This window comes from Cervus canadensis, chromosome X, assembly GCF_019320065.1.
Source record: "Cervus canadensis isolate Bull #8, Minnesota chromosome X, ASM1932006v1, whole genome shotgun sequence".
NCBI lineage: Eukaryota > Metazoa > Chordata > Mammalia > Artiodactyla > Cervidae > Cervus > Cervus canadensis.
In genome coordinates, this window is record NC_057419.1 from 58,743,727 (window position 1) to 58,760,087 (window position 16,361).

A 16,361-nucleotide genomic window follows, 5' to 3' on the forward strand; every position below is an offset into this window, starting at 1 on the left:
CAAAGATCAGTAAAAACTGAAACCTGGTTCTTAGAGAAGATAAACGAAATTAACAAACCATTAGCAGGACTCATCAAGAAAAAAAGGGATAAGATACAAAGCTATAAAATTACAAGTGAAAAAGGAGAAGTTACAACAGACAATGCAGAAATACAAAAAGTTCATAAGAGACAACTACAAGCAACAATATGCCAGGAAAATGGAAAACCTGCAAGAAACGGGCAAATTCTTAGAAAAGTATAACCTTCAAAAACTGAACCAGGAAGAAATAGAAAATATGAACACAATCACAAGCACGGAAATCAAAACTATAATAAAAAATCTTCAACAACAACAAAAGCCCAGGGCAAGATGGCTTCATGGTGAATTCTACCAAAAGTTTAGAGAACAGCGAACACCTATTCTGCTGACTCTTCCAGAAAATTGCAGAGGAAGGAAAAGTCCCAAACTCATTCTATGAGGCCACCATCACTCTGATACTAAATATAAAAGTACCACAAAAAATAAAAATTACAGGACAATATCACTTATGAACATAGATACACTCCATTTTCTAAAACACCTGGTCCTTCATATAATCAATTTTTCTTCTATCCCTGATGTCACCATAAACAACACCCAAATTTCTTTTTATGTCAGCTACAGAGTTAAATTTTCATAGCCAGGTTTCCCAGTGACTTGTTTTTACCTTTCTCTGATGCTTGCCCAATAAGGCAAAGATACCTATGCAAGCCATATTACATATGCACCTGCATATTATTATGATTATATAAATCAGATCTGGCCCCAATTACAAAACTATCTCTGTAGCATGCACCTTTGCAAGAAATTTAGAACAACTTTTATTTCAAGATAGAATATTTACATCCTGAATGTATTTATACTGAAAACTTAACTGACCCCAGGCTTAAATGGGCACGTGTGGCAATCCCTGTAAGTGGATCCATTAAAATTCTACTTTAGAAAAAGTAGTTGGTGCCCTGTCACAATTTATCTTTAGTGGTTGACATTCTCCTCGCATCTATGAATGCCTAGATGGCTTACACATAACTGGACAGTTTCTTTAGGTTATCTAGTTGTACCTTTAACTGTTCACAACCAAACTGAGACACATCTCCCCTGAATCTATATCATCAAGTTAGGACTTAGGAAGCATTTATGATTCAGGCTTCACTTCCTTTGGCAGACCCCTACATCCCTGGTTAAGAGTGAGCATGAGTACAGCTATGGTCAGAAACCTCTCTAACCATTGGAAACATCACCAACACTACTGCTAAGGCCATAGTGGCCCCCCAAAAAATCCCTAGACTCTCTAGCTAAAGTTTCCCTTGTCAATAAAATAGTTCTCAATTATCTCTTAGCTGAACAAGGAAGTGTCTGTGCTATAGTCAACACATTTGTTGTACTTGAATCAACACTTCTGGGGGAGTAGAGGTACAATTATCTAGAATATGAGAACAAATTCATTGGTTACAAGTCCAAACTGACTCACCTTAGAACTGTCATTTATTCAACTTGTTACCAACAGGATTGAGTGCATAGTTTAGATGTATACTATAGTTTAGTCTTTCTATCTGCCATTCTATTTTGTGTTGCAATTTTTATAGTATACAGCTGCTGTCTATCTAGCATCTGTAAAAATAACAAAACTGAAAATACTTGTCCAGTGCTTCAAACTGATATTGAACACTCATAACCTTGACAAGATCTTCCTGCCTTGACCCTCCACTTAGCCCCCAAATAAAGAAGGCATTCAAATTTGGCCTTTGGAATTAAACACTAACCCCCAAAGCTTCTCTCACCCTGAAGAAAGGTGTCTAATTATACTATGGTGAAGAAAAATAAACAGAATGGATGATCAGTCAAAAGGTGAAGTCCATGCAGAAGAAACACCTAGCAATATATCAGATGATCAGCACCTTGTAATGAGCATGTGATTTAAAAAAGGGAAAGTATAGAAACAAATTAAAATGGAGTCACTTATGTCAGGAACAGACAGGAGGTGGTCAACACAAGCTGATAAAGGAAAATTAACCTAACCTTACAGAAATTCACAGCTTTCTCAGAAATCAGCAGAATACACTGGCTAATTCCCAAACATCAAGTCTATTCTTTCTTCCTTAGGTTCGCTGAGTCAGCTATCTTAATCTAATATACAGAGTTTGGTTTTTGAAATTTCTTTTTGTTCAAATGAGGTCAATGAAATTCACTTGCCATCCTCTCCTCCATGGGACAAGATACCTGAAGACATTCCTCATCAGCTCAAAGAGACATGTATCCCATATAAAAATGTTCGGAAAAAGAAGGAAAGAAAGAAAGAAGGAAGGAAATAAAGAAACAAAGAAGGAAAGAAGAGGAAAACAATGCCTGAAGACATGGTTGATCAGCTATGCTTTCTGTAAAACATCTTGATCAAGAGAAGGAAATATGAAAGGATTTCAATCTAAAATGGACCTGGAAGATATGAAATGGAAAAATCTCACACATGCATCCTAAGAAGAACAGAACCTAAGGACTGATAGACTGCTTTCCATAAATGCCTAACTTACAGAAGCCCAAGACTTACCTCCTGACCAATGAGTATCTGTTCAGAATCTCTCCCCATCCTCAAGCCAACAAACTTACTGCTTAGACTTTGGCTGGAATTCCCCCTCTTTACAATTTTTGCCCATAAATACAGTCAACTTCAACCCCTCAATGAACTTCACTTGTACCTTCCTATAGCATATGGTTCCTGAATTGCAATGTCTCTGATATTCCTGAACAAACTAAATGTCTGGCAATGTGAGCTTGTCTTGCTTTACTTCTTTATTTAAGTTGAAACTATAAATATCCCAAATTCAACAAAAGTTATAAAACAACAGATTCAAGAATCTGAGGGAGACCCAAATAGCATAAACCCAAATTATTCCGTGACAAGACACATCATAATTAAACTTGTAAAAATTAAGACAAATAAAATATCTTGAAAGCAAAGGAAAAACATTTTTTTACTTATAAGGAAAAAAATTAAAATAATGGCATAATTCTCATCAGAAATGATAAAAGTCAAAAGGAAATGAAATATATTTCAAGTGCTTAAAGAAAAAAAAATCAACAAAAACCATTTGAGGTGAAAATATTCTTCAGTAATGAAAAGAAAATAAAAATATTCTTAAATGAAGGAAGATTAAAGGACTATATCCTAGGCAGACTTACTCTAGATGAATAAATAAAGGAAGTTCTCTAAACAGAAAGGAAATAGTAAGAAGAGGAAACCTGGAATTTCAGGAAGGAAGAAAGAAAACTAAGGAAAAAATCAGTAATAAATTAAATGTCTCTTCTATTGATTTTTCTAAATTATGTTTGATGTTTTAAGCGAAACCATAACACTTCCTGATGTTCTTTTAAATGTATGCAGAAGAAATACTTAAGAAAACTATATATGCGAGACTTAAATAGTTGTTAGGGTTTCCACACTTCATCAGATTTAATAAAATGATGACCACAGTAGACTATTGCAATATATAACATATATACCATTATATGTAATGTTACATGTTATATACTATTATATATATTATATATAACATGTTATATGTTGGATACATGTTATACAACTATATAGTGGTTATCCTAATGTGTGTGTGTGTATCAACATACCACTAAAATCAGCATAAAAGATATCCTCAAAAACACTATAAATCAAAAGAATTCTAAAAATGTTTAAGTAACCAACAGGAAGGAGAGAAAGTAGAAAAAGAGAAAAAGGAAACATAATATACAGAAAACAATAAAATGGCAAGATTAAAAGTTCTAACATACCCATAACTACATTAAATGCATTAAATGTAAATGGCATAAATATATCAATTTTAAAAAGGGATTATTGAAGTGGATTAAAAAATTATGACCTGGAGTGATGTCAACCTCACAGCTAAGTGAGATGTTCCCTTTGTTTTTCCCATTCAATCTACAACCAGTAAAATTTTTAAAAAATGATGCCTATGTCCAAAACACCAGGACACTGTTTAATTCCATATATCTGCATCTCTAAAGTGCTTCCCAGGTGGTGCTAGTGGTAAAGAACCCACTTGCCAATGCAGGAGATGTGAGAGACAAGGGTTCAATTAATTTTGGGGTCAGAAAGATTCCCTGGAGAAGAAAATGGCAACTCACTCCAGTATTCTTACCTGGAGAACCCCATGGACAGAGGAGCCTGGTAGGCTACACTCCATAGGGTCACAAAGAGTCAGACATGAGTGAAGTGACTAAGTATGTACGCACCTCTAAAGGTAGGTGGACTTGAACACATAGAGGAGACAGAACCAGCATGTTAGAAGCAGCAATGTCTATAATCCCAACCCCATTGCTACAGCAGCTGAGCCATAGTCCCAGAGAACACAGTAGCATCAGGGGAGTCATCACACATGACTCAAGCCTTCCAAACACAGCAGCAGCCTCAGCCACAAATAATTGGACAGTAGTGGTGGGAGGGCCTGTGACCCTCATTCCTCCAGCTGCAGAGGTACTCATGACTCCAACCCCCCCGCCACACACATACACACACACACTACCCCTTGTCCACAGCAGTACAGCCCATGAACCCAGTGACACCAGTCAGGGGTCCAGGCACCCCCAGCTTCCCTCCTTCTCCAATGGTGACAGAACCTGCAACTCAGGAGATCCCAGATACTACAGAAATATCTACTGTCCCAATGGTCCAAGTGACAATGCCAGTGACATTGGCAACAGCAAGGTATCAACAACCTAGAGGCAAAAGCAGTTGTTGACACTTGTGATAGAAATGGTGGAGGATGCAAACTGCTTACTCAAAGTATAATCAGAGACAGCACAGGTAAGAGAAACCAAAAACTTGTGCTATATCACCACCTACTGGAAAACAAAAAAATGCCTCTAATTTCTAACCCACTGAATCAGTCCTCTGTGTGTGTGTGTGTGTGTTAGTTGCTCAGTTGTGTCTGACCCTGTGCAACCCCATGGACTGTAGCCCATCAGTCTCCTCTGTCCATGGAATTCTCCAGGCAAGAATACTGGAGTGGGTTGCCATTCCCGTCTTGATGAATCAGTCATGCTCCTGCCCATGTTCAGTGGCTCAGTCCTGTCAGAATTTTTGTGATGCTACGGACTGCAGTCCACCAGGCTCCTCTGTCCAATGGGATTCTCCAGGCAAGAATAGTAGAATCACTAGAATAAAGTAAAAGGGGAAAAAAGCTTTATGTAAAGAAGGTATTTGGGCTTCCCAGTTGGCACAGTAGTAAAGAAGACAGAGTAGGAGATACAAGAGACTGGGTTTGATTCCTGCATCAAGAAAATCCCCTGGAGTAGGAAATGGCAACCTACTCCAGTATTCTTGCCTGGAAAATTCCATGCACAGAGGAGACTAGCGAGCTACAATACATAGCATCTCAAAAGAGTCAGAGAAGACTGAGCATGCGGGCAAAGAAAGTGTGTGTAGAACAACTCACCAAGCACCATAAAGAATCATAGTAACAAATTAACATAGTAACAAAAGAAACAGTAAACAAAACAATTTCTGAAATTAAAAATACTCTAGAAGGAATCAATAACAGAATAACGAATCAGTGAGCTGGAAGCTAAAATGATGGAAATAACTTCTGAAGAGCAGAATAAAGAATGAAAAGAACTGAGGATAGTCTCAGAGACCTCTGAGACAAGAAGAAGAAAAGAAGAAAGGGTATGAGCAAATTTTTCAAGAGATTAGAGTTGAAAATTTTCCCAACATGGAAAAGGAAATAATCAATTAAGGCCAAGGGGCACAAAGAGTCCCATACAGGATAAACCCAAGGAGAAACATGCCAAGACACACACTAATCAAACTAACAAAGACTAAACACAAAGAAAGAATATTAAAAGCAGCAAGGGAAAAGCAACATGTAACATACAAGGGAAACCCCATACGTTTAACAGCTGATCTTTCAGCAGAAACTCAAAAGACCAGAAGGGAATGGCAGGATATATTTAAAGTACTGAAACGGAAAAACCTACAACCAAGATTACCATATCTGGCAAGGATCTCATTCAAAACTGATGGAGAAATTAAAAGCTTTTCAGACAAGCAAAAGTGAAGAGAATTCAGTACCACCAAACCAGCTTTACAACAAATATTAAAGGGACTTAAACACAAGAGAGGAAAGATCTACAAAATCAACCCCAAACAATTAAGAAAATGTCAATAGAAACATATATATCAATAATTACTTTAAAGGTAAACGGATTAAATGCTCCAGCCAAAAGACAAAGACTGTCTGAATGGATACAAAAACAAGATCTTTATATATGCTGTCTGCAAGAAACCCACTTCAGACCACAAGATACAGACTTTTGACACTTAAAGTCAGAGGATGGAAAAATACATTCCATGCAAATGGGAAGCAAAAGAAACCTGAAGTAGCAATCCTCATATAAGACAAAATAGGCCTTAAAATAAAGAATGTTACAAGAGATAAGAAAGGACAATACAAAATTCTCAAGGGATCAATCCAAGAGGAAGACATAACAATTGTAACTATCTATGCTCTGAACATAGGAGTACCTCAATACATAAGACAAACACTAACAGACATAAAAGGAGAAATTGACAGTAACAAAATAATAGTAGGAGACTTTAATACTTCAATCATACCAGTGGAGAGATCACCAAAACAGAAAATTAATAAGGAAACACAAGTCATAAATGATACAGTAGATGAGATGGATCTCATCAATATCTTCAGGACATTCCATCCAAATGCAGAAGAGTACACCTTCTTCTCAAGGGCACATGGAATATTCTACAGGATAGACCACATCTTGGGTCACAAACCAAACCTCAGTAAATTTAAGAAAATTGAAATCATATAAAGCATCTTCTCCAGCCACAATGCTATGAAACTAGATAACAATTACAAGAAAGAAAAAAAAACTGTAAAAGGCACATGGAGATTAAACTATAAAAGACACATGGGGGTTAAACAGTACGTTTCTAAATAACCAACAGGTTACTGAAAAAATCAAAAGGGAAATAAAAAAGTTTCTAGAAACAAATGACAATGAAAACATGATAACTCAAAACCTATGGGATGCAGCAAAAGCAATACTAAGAGGGAAGTTTATAGCAATACAATCCTACCTCAAGAAACAAGAAAAATATTGAATAGACATCTATTCTAAAATAACTGGAAAAAGAAGGAAAAAAAATAGTAGAAGGAAAGACATCATAAAGAACAGAGCAGAAATAAATGAAAGAGAAATGAAAGAAACAATAGAAAATATTAATAAAACTAAAAGCTGGTTCTTTGAGAAGATAAACAAAATTGACAAACCTTTAGCCAGACTCATCAAGAAAAAAAAAAGAGAGAGAGAGAAGAATCAAATCAACAAAATTAGAATTGAAAAAGGAGAGGTTACAACAGACAATGCAGAAATACAAAGGATTATAAGATAATATTATGGACAACTATATGGCAATAAAATGGATAACCTGGAAGAAATGGAAACGTTCTTAGAAAAGTTCAATCTTCCACGACTGAACCAGAAAGAAATAGAAATTATAAATAATCCAATTACAAGCACTGAAATTGAAGCTGTGATCAAAAATCTTCCAAAAAACAAAAGCCCAGGACCAGATGGCTTCAGAGGATAATTCTATCAAACATTTAGAGAAGAGCCAGGGCCTATCCTTCTAAAAATCTTTCAATTTTTTTTCAGAGGAAGGAACACTTCCAAACTCATTCTACTAGGCCACCATCACCCTGATACCAAAACCAGACAAAGACAACACAGAAAAAAGAAAACTACAGGCCAATATAATTGATGAACATAGATGCAAAAATACTCAGCATAATTTTAGCAAACCGAATTCAGCAACACATCAAAAAGCTCATACACCATGAGCAAGTTGGGTTTATTCCAAGGATGCAAGGATTCTTCAATATACCAAATCAATCATTGTGATATACCATATTAAAAATTGAAAGATAAAAACCATATGATAATCTCAATAGATGTAGGAAAAGTCTTTGAAAAAAATCAGCACCCATTTATGAATAAACTCTTCAAAAAATGGGCATAACATGAACCTACCTAAACATAGTAAATGCCATATATGATAAGCCTACAGCAAACATTATTCTCAATGGTGAAATACTGAAAGAATTCCCCTAAGATCAGGAACAAGACAAGGGTGTCCACTTTCACCACTGCTATTCAACATAGTGCTGTTAGTCCTGCTACAGAAATCAGAGAAGAAAAAGAAATAAAAGGAATCCAGATCCTAAAAGAGGAAGTAAAACTCTCACTGTTTTCAGATGACATGATACTTAACATAGAAAACCCTAAAGATACTATCAGAAAATTACTAGAGCCAGTCAGTGAATTTAACAAAGTCATAGGATACAAAATTAATACACAGAAATCACTTGCACTTCTATATACTAACAATGCAAAATCAGCAAGAGAAATTAAGGAATCAATCCCTTTCACCATTGAAACAAAAAGAATTAAATATCTAGGAATAAACTTACTTAAGGAGATGAAAGAACTGTACACAGAAAATTATAAGACACTCCTGAAAGAAATCAAAGATGACATAAACAGACGGAGAGATATTCCATGTTCCTGGGTAGGAAGAATCAATATTGTGAAAGTGACTATACTACCAAATGCAATCTACAGACTCAGTGTGATCTCTATCAAATTACAAATGACATTTTTCACAGAACTAGAACAAAAATTTTGCAATTCATATGGAAACACAAAAGACCCCGAATAGACAAAGCAGTCTTGAGAAAGAAGAATGGAGCTGGAGAAATCAACCTTCCTGACTTCAGATTATACTACAAAGCTACAGTCACCAAGACAGTATGGTACTGGCACAAAAACAGAAATATAGACCAATGGAACAAGACAGAAAGCCCAGAAAAAAAAAACCTATGCACCTATTTCTACCTTATTTTCAACAAAGGAGGCAAGAATACACAATGGGGCAAAGACAACATCTTCAATAAATGGTGCTGGGAAAACTGGAAAGCTACATGTAAAAGAATGAAATTAGAACACTTCCTAACACCATACACAAAGATAAACTCAAAATGGATTAAAGACCTAAATGTAAAGACCAGGACAACATAGGCAGGACAATAGACTACATAAATCAAAGCAGATCTTCTAGGACCCACCTCCTAGAGTAATGGAAATAAAAACAAAAGTAAACAAATAGGATGTGATTAAACTTAAATGCTTTTGCACAGCAAAGGAAACTATACACAAGGTGAAAAGGCAAACCTCAGAATGGGAGACAATAATACCAAATGAAACAACTGACAAAGAATTAATCTCCAAACTATATAAGCAGCACATGCAGCTCAATACCAGAAAGAAAAAAAAAAAAACAATCAAAAAATGGAGAAAAGAACTAAACAAACATTTCTCCAAAGAAGACATACAGATGGCAAACAAACACATGGAAAGATGCTCAACATTGCTCATTATTAGAGAAATGCAAATCAAAACTACAATGAGATATCAGCTCACATTGGTCAGAATGGCCATTATCAAAAAGTTTACAGACTTTTGGACTCTGTGGGAGAAGGTGAGGGTGGGATGTTTCGAGAGAACAGCATCGAAACATGTATACTATCTATGGTGAAACAGATCACCAGCCCAGGTTGGATGCATGAGACAAGTGCTTGGGCCTGGTGCACTGGGAAGACCCAGAGGGATCGGGTAGAGAGGGAGGTGGGAGGGGGGATTGGGATGGGGAATACATGTAACTACATGGCTGATTCATGTCAATGTATGACAAAACCCACTACAATATTGTAAAGTAATTAGCCTCCTACTAATAAAAATAAATGAAAAAACAAACAAAAAAAATAAATGCATACAGTAAATTACATATGATAATAGAGAAAACCAATTAAATATAAAAAAAAAAGAAAAAAATGTTTACAGACAATAAATGTTGGAGAGGCTGTGGAGAAAAGGGAATGCTCTCAAACTGTTGGTAGGAATGTAAATTGATACAGCCACTATGAAGATGGTATGGAGATTCCTTCAAAAACTAGGAATAAACCTACCATATGACCCAGAAGTCCCATTCCTAGGCATATAACCTGAGGAAACCAAAATTGAAAAAGACACGTATCCCATTGTTCATTGCAGCACTATTTACAATAGCTAGAACATGGAAGCAACCTAGATGTCCATCGACAGATGAATGGATAAAGAAGTTGTGGTACATATACACAATAGATATTACTCATCCATAAAAAGGAACATAGTTGAGTCAGTTCTAATGAGGTGGATGAACCAGAACTTATTATACAGAGTGAAGTATGTCAGAAAGAGAAAGATAAATATTGTATACTAACAACCTAGAAAATATGGTATCTAGAAAAATGGTACTGAAGAATTTGTTTACAAAGCAGCAGTGGAGAAACTGACATAGAGAATAGACTTATGGACATGGAGAGAGGGGAGTAGAGGGTTAGATATATGGAAAGAGTAACATGGAAACTTACATTACCGTATGTAAAATAGATAGCCAACGGGAATTCGCTGTATGGCTCAGGAAACTCAAACAGGGGCTCTGTATCAACCTAGAGGGGTGAGATGGGAAGGGAGATGGGAGGGAGTTTCAAAAGGGAGGGGATATATGTATACCTATGGCTTATCCATGTTGAGCTTTGACAGAAAACAACAAAATTCTATAAAGCAATTATCCTTCAATTAAAAATAAATAAATTTAAAAAAATTAATGATCCAAAAAAATCATAATAATGCTGCATCACAAAGGAAAATGATAGTTCTCCAGAAACAGTCACAGTGAGAGACACAATTTCTAGGTAGGTTGATAAGATGTCTGGGGTCCCCAAGGAGGAGAAAGGGATTTGGGGCTTTTGAAGAAGAGATAGGGGTCTGAAGTTCTCAAGGAGGAAAGAAAAAAGTTTTGTTTTGTTTTCTACATTCCTTAGCAAGGATTATATTACAGCAATGTATCTTGCTTGAGGACCAAGCAAGATACATTGAAAATCTTCTGACTTGAAAATCTTCTGACTGATCCTGTTATCTTAAAATGTGTATTGTGGGAATGGGTCTAGTAAGATCTTTACAACCTTGAGACATTCTTTTGATGTATTGTAATAACCAATTTAAAAAGCATGTAACTCCCTTGCTAAGACTAGCGAGTGGGGTACTCTCCACCCCCCCCCCCCCGCTTATGTCTATGTCAGAAGCTTCCTCTGTCCCTTTTTATACTTTAATAAAACTCTGCTAATGAATAAAAGTTTACCGAATTTTTTTTTTTTTTTTTAAAAGCAAAAAGCTCTTGAGTGATCAAGCCTGGTCCCTGGTCTCAAAGCTAAATCTTCTTCAGACAACATGAATCTGACATCATTCACTATAAGCTATCATCTTGGGGGCTCATCCAGGATCTTCAGGACAGGGCAATAAACACTAAGAGCTCTAGCCTCTCTGCTGTCTCAGTATACACATTTTCTGCTTTACTTTACTCTCTCCAGTCTGCTTGTGTGAATGAAAGACATGCCCTGTGCAAAGCAAATGATGAGCCCTGCTCTGAGGTTTCATGGTGCCTTGTAATGACCGAAGGCAGCCCCAAGAGGGGGGCCTTATTGAGAGTTTATACGGACCTGCCAATACCAAGAGACATCCAAGGTCCCTGCGAGGGGAGCGGCCAGAAATGGGTGAAGCATGTGTACCGAACTATCCTTTCTTAGTCATCTTTGCCTGGTCTCTTTGACCATTTCATAATTGCGTGGGGAATTAGAATACTAACTTAATCTGTCAGATCACAGACTTTCAAGGGACTTGTGATCCATGCTGTTCAGTTCAGTTCAGTTCAGTCGCTCAGTCGTTTCCAACTGTTTGTGACTCCATGAATCTCAGCACGCCAGGCCTCCCTGTCCATCACCAACTCCCGGAGTCAACCCAAACCTATGCCCATCGAGTTGGTGATGCCATCCAGCCATCTCATCCTCTGTCAGCCCCTTCTCATCCTGCCCCCAATCCCTCCCAGCATCAGGATCTTTTCCAATGAATCAACTTTTCACATGAGGTGGCCAAAATATTGGAGTTTCAGCTTCAGCATCAGTCCTTCCAATGAACACCCAGGACTGATCTCCTTCAGGATGGACTGGTTGGATCTCCTTGCAGTCCAAGGGACTCTCAAGAGTCTCATCCAACACCACAGTTCAAAAGCATCAATTTTTTGGTATTCAGCTTTCTTCACAGTCCAACTCTCAAATCCATACATGACCACTGGAAAAACCATAGCCTTGATCAGACAGACCTTTGTTGGCAAAGTAATGTCTCTGCTTTTTAATATGCTATCTAGGTTGGTCATAACTTTCCTTCCAAGGAGTAAGCGTCTTTTAATTTCATGGCTGCTGTCACCATCTGCAGTGATTTTGGAGCCCCAAAAAATAAAGTCTGACACTGTTTCCACTGTCTCCCCATCTATTTCCCATGAGGTGATGGGACCAGATACCATTATCTTAGTTTTCTGAATGTTAAGCTTTAAGCCAACTTCTTCACTGTCATCTTTCACTTTCATCAAGACGCTTCTTAGTTCTTCTTCACTTTCTGCCATAAGGGCGGTGTCATCTGCATATCCATGCTATTACTATGTACTTTCACTTAGACTCCAAGTATGGAAGCACCTAGCCTTGCTAGGAGCTGAAAGTTACAAGAGCACATTTGGGAGAGAGGCAGAGCTCTAGATCTAGAAACATCTCTCTTAGCTGCCTGGCTCAGGGGCCAGCGACCTGAAAGTGAGTCTTTTTCATGGTTGTACCTCCCATCTATATGGATAGAAGTGCTGCTGAATGACCATGAGCTTTCTGAGGACACAGATCAGGAATTGCAGGATGTGGATAGATGGCAATTACAATATGCTTCTTCCTTTGGTAGCACTATCTCTTAATGGACCAGAGGGGGCTCTCTGGTAGCTTTTGTCTCAACTCCTTAGATAGTCTATCCTGTGGAATCTGTGGAATTGAACTGGAAGGATTGGTCTTAGTAGCTTGAGGACAAAAATCACTCTTTCCTCACTGGCCAACCCTCCATGACCTTTTTTTGCTATACTGGTGTGGTGACACTCAGAAGGGACATCTTGGTTGCTGTTCATCCCTTTATGACTCAGCATTTCTACTGTGGTTTGGGTTTCCCTGGTGGCTCAGCTGGTAAAAAATCCGTCTGCAATGTGGTAGACCTGGGTTTGATCCCTGGGTTGGGAAGATCACCTGGAGAAGGGAAAGGCTATCCACTCCAGTGTTGGCCTAGAGAATTCCATGGACTGTATAGTCCACAGGGTTGCAAAGGATCGGACATGACTGAGAAATTTTCACTTTCACTTTCAGGACTATACTCAGGAAAGTACACAGGCACATGTAAGAGGGATGCTTCCCCGAGTAATCCTAACTTGGGAAACATTCCAGGAAAGTTACTGTGCTCCACCCCAGGTAGCATCAGAGGAAAAAGGCAAATCAAACAAAGGTCTTGTTGGTATGAAACTAAATCAATTTTAGATGCCATCAGGTCTACCCCTGGTGCATCTCCACCCCACCTCATTGGTAGAACCAGGAGGGACAAGTAAGACACCTAAGTCAGTAAGGGACAGACTAAGCCCAACCAGGGAAGGAAAGTTTGTCTACACTCCCATCTAGAGCAGGGAGGGATGCCTCCGATGGAAAAGAAGCCGCGGCTGTGGATGCCACTTTTTTTCTCTCTTACAGATAGGAGTTAACAGTTCCAGAACCACTCCTTTAAAACGTATTTTAATAAACTGGGATAGGTTTGATCTCCCAAATTTAAAAAAGACATGCCTGATCTTCTGTGATACTGAATGGTCATGGTATCCTTTGGAAGACAAGGAATACTGGCTTGTTGAAGGGTCTCAATTATAATACTGTTTTACAATTAGACCAGTTCTGTAGAAACAAGAGAAATGGGTAGAAGTGACATATGTATTGCTCTTTATCTCTCTGCGAGGCATGCCAGACCTGTGTCCTAAGGATACAGATTTGGCTGTAAAGCCTTCAGTTCCCTCCTGTCCTCTTACTCTGCCTCTGCCTCTGTATCTGTGGCAAAAAACTGAACAGGCTGAGGGTCAAGGAACCCCACCAGGAAGGGTTGCCTCAGTCTCAATAGAAGTTTAAACAGCCCCAGTTCCAATGCAGCCCCACTTTGATTTCAATAGGAACTCAGACAGCCAAAGTAGAGGAGGTGCAGACAACCAAAACTAAGGGTAAACACAAGATAGAGAAGAGAATGAGACAGAGGATGAAAAAGAGGATGAGGATGAGAAAAAGCAGGCTTCTCTAATTTATCCCCAGGGACATATATGAAAGGTAGCTAGAGGGGCTAAGGAATAGACACACAATTTACTGCCTCTTCAGGAGGCCCCCACTGGGAAAAATAACCAATCTATAAAAATCCATAAGCCCTTTTCTTACCCAGTGGTAAGAGAGATCTGGGAGGCTATTTAGAGGACCAAAAAGTACATAGAAGCCTTTACAGGGCTAATTTTACTTTATGAGCTTACTTGGAGAGATGTAATACATGTCTTGGGACAGATGCTGACTCCTGACTCAAAAACTCGAGTTTTGGGGAAAGCTACTACTTTTGGAGATGAATGGCTTGAACGTGAGACAAGGGGAGAGAGGGAACATGGAATAGCCATTTCCTCTCTACTGGGAGCCAAACAGTTCCCATAACAGAGCCACTTTGCTGGATGTATTCTTGGGCTCAAGCAAGCGCATGCTGAGACCTAAGACTATGCTAAGTTGGCTGACATAGAACAGGGAGAGAAGGAAACTCCTGGTAAATTCTTAGATAGACTACAGGAAGCTCTCTACAAGTTTACTGACATTGATCTCAAAATTACAGAGGGAGAAATGACCTTATAAGATAGATTTCTCACTCACTCAGCTCCAGATATCCACCATAAGTTGTGAAAACAGGCATTTGGACCAAATGAGTCTTTAGAAAAACTGTTGTAGCTGGCTCAGATGGTATATTATGGTAGAGACTATGAGGAGGAAAATAGGAGGGAAAAAAAAGAACTAGGCAAAAGACTGAAGCCCCAACAAAGGCTGTTAGATCCACTCTGAAACAGCCTGAGAAAAATATCCAGAGGGACCCAGGTGAAAACGAATGGACTTGTTATTAGTGTGAAAAGGAGGGACATCTCAAGCAGAATTGCCTTCAGGCATCTAAGCTGCTCCTGGCTTCATGTCTGGTCTACAAACGACCATACTGGAGAAGAGATTGCCCTCCAAGGTGTAGGCCCCAGGGGTCAGACTCTAGACAATTGGGACTGAAGGTGCCCAGGGGTCCCCACACAATCTCCCATCCTAATAACACTGAGGAACCCCAGGAACCCTCAGCAAAACACTACTATTGTTTTGCTAATGCCTAAAGCTCATAAGTTTACTAATGGGCAAAATCTTACTGTACTGACTGATGTAAGTGGGATCTTAAACACTAAAGTTCAGAATGACAATGGTTCTGTCTTTAAAGCTACTGTAACTCAAGGGGTATCAAAAGTTCTAGGAATAGAATATCACTGTTCCTGGAGACCCAAATCCTCAGGAAAGTTGAAAAGGCTAATGACATTAATAAGAGGCATCTGCATAAGCTATCTCAGGAAACACAAGACAGTTGGTTTAAAGTTTTACCCATAGCTTTAATGAGGGCTTGAACTGCCCCTAAAAAAAGGGGCTGTCTCTATGGCAGACTGTTTTTGTGCATAGACATTGTCATAGATCCCGAAGCCTTAGAATTAACTATGTGACTCAACTATCAGCTTTTCAACAAACATTACGAGAACTTCAGGAGGTGACCCCTGACCCAGCCTCCATAATCGGTCTAATTGCTGGGTCTGCTGTGCACTCCCCTCTTCATCAGTTGAAGGCTTCCATGGTGGGTTTCTCCATTTCAAGGAAAAGACTTTCTTCAACTCTGTCAATATCTTCACCAACAATAATCACGTGTGATGCCTCTCTAATCTGATGACATCTAGCAATCCTAAAATGAATTGGTGTAACACTTCGTACCTTAACTATGGACATAATGTGACTTTTAATATTGATTATGTTTTAACTTGGTTTAATGTCTATTTTGCCTTACATCTGCAATTGTATAATGCAGTTTGTTTCTAAACTTCTGAAAGCTTTTAAGTGGCAAGTGGTTGTCCAAGCTCCTATGAGTGCCACAGCCTCCTCCAGCGATTATGTAAAGTTCAGGGTCCTGGATCAGAGACCCTCAATATGAGGGTTAGAATAATATGTTGCCTCAATAATTTAAGGACGATGCCCCTCAACAGCAGGAAGTAGTTATGG

At 38.4% G+C, this 16,361-nt stretch overlaps 1 protein-coding gene across 2 annotated transcripts in view; it reads right to left on the reverse strand.

The window, feature by feature from the left end:
- Window positions 1-16,361, reverse strand: part of ZC3H12B (zinc finger CCCH-type containing 12B) — a 562,987-nt gene that overhangs the window by 414,396 nt on the left and 132,230 nt on the right. The window lies entirely within an intron of this gene.